The sequence below is a fragment of the Nyctereutes procyonoides genome, unplaced genomic scaffold, assembly GCF_905146905.1.
Source record: "Nyctereutes procyonoides isolate TBG_1078 unplaced genomic scaffold, NYPRO_anot_genome, whole genome shotgun sequence".
In the NCBI taxonomy this organism is placed as follows: domain Eukaryota; kingdom Metazoa; phylum Chordata; class Mammalia; order Carnivora; family Canidae; genus Nyctereutes; species Nyctereutes procyonoides.
In genome coordinates, this window is record NW_026575042.1 from 10,264,810 (window position 1) to 10,272,062 (window position 7,253).

The window sequence follows — 7,253 nt, forward strand, 5'->3', positions numbered from 1 at the left end:
CGCGGGGCCCCTCCCCCTCGGAGGCCTTTTGTTCCTTTATTTCTTTTTCCCCGTCTTCCTACCTTGATAGAAGCGCGGACTCTTCTCACTGTAGCATTCCAGCTGGTCTCTCTTTACATCTCAGGTCGAATTCGTAGATTTTCAGGATGGTTTGAAGGTAATCTAGGTAATTTGGTGGGGACAGGTGATTTGGGGACCCTGCTCTTCCGCCATCTTGCCCCTCCCCTCCTCTTTAATACATCTGGAGATCTTATCTAGTCAGCCCCTATTGATCTACCCAATTATCTTCTACATAATAATCCCTAGTGTGAATGTTGGTGTGACCTATTGAAGTTCATTGTGGAGGTTTATTTGATCTCTATTGATAAGAATGGTGCCAATTTTCTTGTCATAAACAGTACACGTGTGAATATCCTTGCATGTTCCTCTTTCGGTACATGTCATTTTTTATTTGAGGCGCATTACCAGTCAGTGCACTTGCTGGGTTTAAGAATGCATGCATGATTTGTTTTGTTTTTTTTTAAAGGTTTATTTATTTGACAGCAGTGGGAGTGGGAGAAGGAGAAGCAGACTCCACCAAGCAGGGAGACTGAAATATGGGCCTCAATCCCAGGACCTAGAGATCATGACCTGAGCTGAAGGCAGATACTCAACCAACTAAGCCATCCAGGCACCCCTGAATGCATGTTTTTAATCACTCCTTTGGTAGGTTCTACCAATTTAGACTTGCTCTATCAATTTAGACTTAAATCAGCAGTGAATGAGGACGTTCCTGCCTGACAATCTTGAACTGCTGATATCTTACATTTCTGCCAATCCAGTATGTGAAAAGTAGTATGTTACCTTAATTTGCGCTTTCCTGGACCAATATAACACTAATACCCTAGCTTTACATTCTGTTTAGCCATTAAGGCAAGTCCTTTAGAGTTATTTCAAATTCTTTTTCCTTTAGTAACCATATACATTTTCACTTTCAGATAAATTTTTATTTTTTAAAAAAAGATGTATCCGTTCGTTTTAAAGAGAGAAGGAGAACTTGCATTCAAGTGGGGTGAGGGGCAAAGGGAAAGAATTTTCAAGCAGACTCTCTGCTGAGCATGGAGCAGCTGCAGGCTTTCATCTCATGACACTTGAGATCATGACCTGAGCAGAGACCAAGAGTTGGAAGCTCAACCCACAAGCCACCCAGATGCCCTTAACTTTCAGATAAATTTTAGAATTTGCTTGTTGAGTTATTTAAGTCCTATTGTGATTTTAGGATTGCACTGAATTTATATATCTATTGGGACATGCCACATCTTTGCAATACTAACTTCTATCCAGGAACATGGTATATCTCCAACTACTCAGGTCTTATATGCTTTTCAGAATTACATATATTTCAGTTTTTCCTAGTCATTTTGAACTAGAACCTTTTTAAATTGGGCATTAATGGATATAAAAGGGTTATGAGAGCAGTCCAGGTGGTTCAGCGGTTTAGTGCCACCTTCAGCCCAGGGTGTGATCCTGGAGACCTGGGATGGAGTCCCAGGTCAGGCTCCCTGCATGGAGCCTGCTTCTCCCTCTGCCTGTGTCTGTTTCTCTCTCTTTCTCTCTCTTTCTCTCTGTGTCTCTCATGAATAAATAAAATCTTTAAAAAAAAAAAGGTTATGAATTTTTGTATGTGTCCATATTGCTGACCCTTCTTACTAGTTCTAATAGATTTTTAAAGTTGGTTTTCTTGGATGTTTATTGACTTTTTTAAAAGTAATCTCCATGCCTAATGTGGGACTCAAATTCATGACCCTGAGATCAAGAGTCACATGCTCTACTGACCTAGTTACCAGGTGCCCCTAATGGATTTTCTATGCAGATGATCATGAAAACAGCTTCTAATAAAATAGCACTCTACCTCAGTAGGTAAAGTTAGTCTCAGAAAAACAATAGATCCTTAGATGTTTTTAATGGATAAACACTGCAACTTCTTTCAAATGTATGTTCTTGCCACTCCTTTCAAATAGATGTCTTACAAACCATGAGAGACTCCTAACTCCGGGAAACAAACAAAGGGTTGCAGAAGGGGAGGTTGGTGGGAGGGTGAGGTGACTGGGTGATGGGCATTAAGGAGGGCATGTGATGTAATAAGCATTAGGTGTTATACTGTGTTGGCAAATTGAATTTAACTTAAAAAAAACAAACAGATGTCTTGAGGATTACCATCCATCACGAGAACCACAAAGTCTTACCTCAGATACCTGAATGTTACAAGGCCCTCAAGATCATTCTTGGAAAGGGCTTCATTTTATACTTATGTATAAAACAAATCCTGGGCCTGGGTAGCTCGGTCCGTTAAATGTCTGCCTTCAGCTCAGGTTGTAATCCCAGAGTCTCAGGATACAGTCCTGCATTGTACTTCCTGCTCAGTGGAGAGTCTGCTCCCTCTGCCTCTGCCATTCCCCTAGCTTGTGCTCTCTGGCTCTCTCTGTTAAATAAAATCTAAAAATCAATCAATCAGGGATGCCTGGGTGGCTCAGCAGTTGAGCATCTGCCTTTGGCTCAGGGTATGATCCCAGGGTCCTGGGATTGAGTCCTGCGAGGAGCCTGCTTCTCCCTCTATGTCTCTGCCTCTCTCTGTGTCTCTCATGAATAAATAAACAAAATCTTTAAAACATAAAAAAATGAAAAATAAAAATCAAATCCTGTAACTGTGGTGTGCTAAGGAATAGAAGTCTGTATCAATTCTAGTAATAGTTAATCCTTATTAGTTATATCACTCCTATGAATAGTTGCTCAAATAGTTATTTAAATTATTTAAATTCTTTGTATCACATATTTTCGGCTATTTGAGTTTGGGAGAGTTGTGAAAACTCCCTTTATAAGTATGGATTCGTCAATTATATTTCTATCAGGTTTTTGCTTTACATATATTGAAACGATGTTAGAGACATAAAGATGGGTTGTAATTAGATCTTCATGTGGATTAGCTTTTTCCCAATACAGGTGTCTCTCTTTTAATACTTTCTTCCTTGAATCATTTTTTTCAGACGTTAATATTGTCATTTGTTTCGTTTTTTTCATTGTTTTCATTTTGTCAGCATTTGATAGATCTTGTTCTACCCTTTCATTTTTAATGTCACTGTTATTTTTATTTTGCTTCGGATGTGTCATGTGTAAATAGATTACAACTGTTTTTTTAATCTAATCTGAGTCTCTCCATACATCAGTGCAAGCCGTTTATGTATGCTGCATTTCATTACCCTGTATTTGGACTTTGGTCATCTCTGTTTTCCACTTGCTGGCCTCTGGTATATTCCTCCTCCTTCCCTACACTTCCACCCCTTGTTTCTTGAATTGGTTTTGAAGTCACATACCTTCTATTTCTGTTATTTTGTGCATCCACAGAATTAAACCAATATCTATCTTTTGCCCATCCTCACTGAACAGTATTTAAAGAGGCAATATGGGGCAACTCGGTGGCTCACTTGGTTAACTGGCTGGTTCTTTTTTAAAAAAAATATTTAATTAATTAATTGAGCTTGAGAGAGCACAGAGGGAGTGGCAGGCTCCCCACTCCCTGGAGCCCAACATGGGGCTTGATCCCAGGATCCTGAGATCATGACCTGAGCCAAAGGCAGATGCTTAACTGACTAAGCCACTCAGCTGTCCCTAAGTGGTCGATTCTTGATCTCAGCTCCAGGGATCCCTGGGTGGTGCAGCGGTTTAGTGCCTGCCTTTGGCCCAGGGCACGATCCTGGAGACCTGGGATCGAATCCCTTGTCGGGCTCCCGGTGCATGGAGCCTGCTTCTCCCTCTGCCTGTGTCTCTGTCTCTCTCTCTCTCTGTGTGTGTGTGTGTGTGTGTGACTATCATAAATTAAAAAAAAAAAAAAGATCTCAGCTCCAGATCTCAGGGTCATGAGTTCAAGTCCCACACTGGGCTCCATGCTGAGTGTGAAGCCTACATACATACATACATAAATAAAGAGGTAACATGTATTTAGTTTAATATCCTTTACAAAATTGCTTGGTTTACCACTGCTGCTTCTGTCCCACAGCTTCCTCTTGGATTCACATTTTTTTTTAAGTTTCCGTAGACTGCATCCTCTAGTATTTCTTTCAGTTAGCATTCACGAGTAATGAACTTTCTGAATACTTGCTTCTCTGAAAGCATTCTTATTTTGCCCTTATATAGATAAACTGGTTTTTATTACAGCATTTCTGATAATGTGTAGGGTTTTTTCCCCCATGTCAACCAATTTTCTAACTCTCTGGACACCAACTGGATGTCCTATAAATTTCTTTTTTTTTTCTTTTTTCCTTTTTTTTTTTTTTTAAGTAGGCACGGGGCTTGAACTCACAACCCTGAGATCAAGACCTGGGCTGAGACCAAGAATTGGAGGCTTAACTGAGGCAAAATCAATTTAATTCATGCACTGTTAATGTTGGACCCCACAGCTTAAGGAGTCTGCCACACTTGAGATGTCAATCCCAAGTCCCAGGCCCCCTGCACTTCTGACTACCCAGCTATACATTGGAGTTCCCATGACTCCCTCCCTCAGGTTGGATAACTTACTGGAATGGATTGCAGAACTCAGGAAAATACTATTAACAGCTTATTATAAGGGATACAACTCCGGAGCATCAAAATGGAAGAAGTACATAGGGTAAAGTGTGAGGGAAGGGGCAAAGCAGTGCACATCCCCTTTCCTGCTTGCCACCCTCCCAGCACCTTGATGTGTTCACCAGCCTGGAAGCTCTCTGAACCCCCCAACCCTTTAGTGTTTTTTAATGGAGGTTCATTATCGGTTTCAGTAGAATTCAGTGATTTATCACTTATATACAACACCCAGTGCTCATCACAACAAGTGCCCTCCTTAATACCCATCACCCACCTAGCTCATTCCCCACTCACTTCCCTCTGTAACCCTCAGTTTATTCTTCATTGTTAAGAGTCTCTCATGGCTTGCTTCCCTCTCTTTTTGTCTCTCCTCCCCATATGTTTAACTGTTTTGTTTCTTAAATTCTACACATGTGAAATTATATTGTATTTGCCTTTCTCTGACTTATTTCACTTAGCATAATATACTCTAGCTCCATGCACATCATTGCAAATGGCAAGAGTTCATTCTTTTTGATGGCTGTGTAATATTCCATTGTACACATATGCCATGTCTTCTTTATCCATTCATCAGTCAATAGACATTTGGGCTCTTTCCATAGTTTGGCTATTGTTGATAATGCTGCTATAAACATAGGGTGCATGTGCTCCTTCAAATATATATTTTTGTATTCTTTGGGTAAATAGTAGTGCAATTGCTGGGTTAGACTTTAACTATTTTTAACTTTTTGAGAAACCTCCATACTGTTTTCCAGAGTGGCTGCACCAGCTTGCATTCCCACCAACAGTACAAGAGAGTTCCCCTTTCTCCACATCCTTGCCAACATCTGTTGTTTCCTGAGTTGTTAATTTTAGTCATTCTGACAGGAGTGAGGTGGCATCTCATTGTAGTTTTAAGATTTTTATTTATTTATTCATGAGATACACACAGAGAGAGGCAGAGAGAGGGAGAAGCGGGCTCCTTGCAGGAAGCCTGATGTGGGACTTGATTCCAGGACTCCAGATCACACACTGAGCCAAAGGCAGATGCTCAACCACTGAGCCACCCAGGTGTCCTTCATTGTCATTTTGATTTGTATTTCCCTGATGATGAGTGATGTTGAGCATCTTTTCATGTGTCTGTTAGCCATCTGGATGTCTTCTTTGGAAAAGTGTCTATTCATGTCTCCTGCCCATTTCTTAACTGGATTATTTGTTTTTTGGTGTTGAGTTTGAGAAGTTCTTAATATAGATTTTGGATTCTAGCCCTTTATTAGATATGTCATTTGCAAATATCTTCTCCCTTTTCGTAGGTTGCCTTTAGTTTGTTTCCTTCACTGTGCAGAAGCTTTTTATCTTAATGAAGTCCCGATAGTTCTATTGCTTTGGTTTCCCTTGCCTCTGGTGAAGTGTCTAGTAAAAAGTTTCTATGGACTATGTCAAAGAGGTTGCTGCCTCTGTTCTCCTTTAGGATTTTGATGGTTCCCTGTCTCACATGTAGGTCTTTCATCTATTTTGAATTTATTTTTGGGTATGGTATAAGAAAGTGGTCCAGTTTCATTCTTCTGCATGTTGCTGCCCAGTTTTCCCAAGATCGTTTGTTGAAGAGACTGTCTTTTTTTTTTTTTTCCATTGGATATTCTTTCCTGCTTTGTCGAAGATTAGCTGACCATAGAGTTGGGGGGTCCACTTCTGGGTTTTCTATTCTGTTTGTTCCATTGATCTGTGTGTTTTTGTGTCAGTACCATACTGTCTTGGTCACTACAGCTTTGTAATTACTTTGAAGTCTGGAATCATGATGTCTCCTGCTTTGCTTTTTCAGGATTGCTTTGGCTATCCAGGGTCTTTTGTGGTTCCATATACACTTTAGGATTGTTTGTTCTAGGGGATCCCTAGGTGGCTCAGTGGTTTAGTACCTGCCTTCGGCCCAGGGTGTGATCCTGGGGTTCCAGGATCGAGTCCCACATCGGGTTCCCTGTGTAGAGGCTACCTCTCTGTGTCTCTCATGAATAAATAAAATCTTAAAAAAAAAAAAAAGAATTGTTCTAGCTCTGTGAAAAACGCTGGTAGTGTTTTGATAAGGATTACATTAAATGTATAGATTGCTTTGAGTAGTATAGAAATTTTAACAATGTTCTTCCAATCCATGAGCATGGAATGTTTTTCCATTTCTTTGTTGTCCTCTTTACTTTCTTTCATAAGTATTCCATAGTTTTCAGAGTACAGATTTTTTTTCTTTCAAGTTTATTCCTAAGTATTTTATTATTTTTGGTGCAATTGTAAATGGGATTGATTCCTTGATTTCTTTTTCTGCTTCGTGATTGGTGTATAGAAATGCAACAGATTTTTTGTATGTTGATTTTATATCCTGTAATTTTGTTTAGTTAATTTATTAGTTCTAGCAATTTTTTTTTTTGTGGTATCTTTTGGGTTTTTTACAGAATGTATTGTTGCAAGTGACAGCCATTCCAGAATCTGAAGGTTTTGGGACAGTATCTGAAAAATCAGATACTTTTGAAGGGTTTTAAAAAGCAAACCACCACCAACAAAAAAGCAGAACCGTGTCATGACCAGATTCATATTTTAGATCATCCTGGCTGTCCTGAGGAGAGAAGGGAGCAATGGGGCCAGACTGGGGGCAAGAACAGCAATTCAGGTAGAAGCTGTTCCTAACAGAA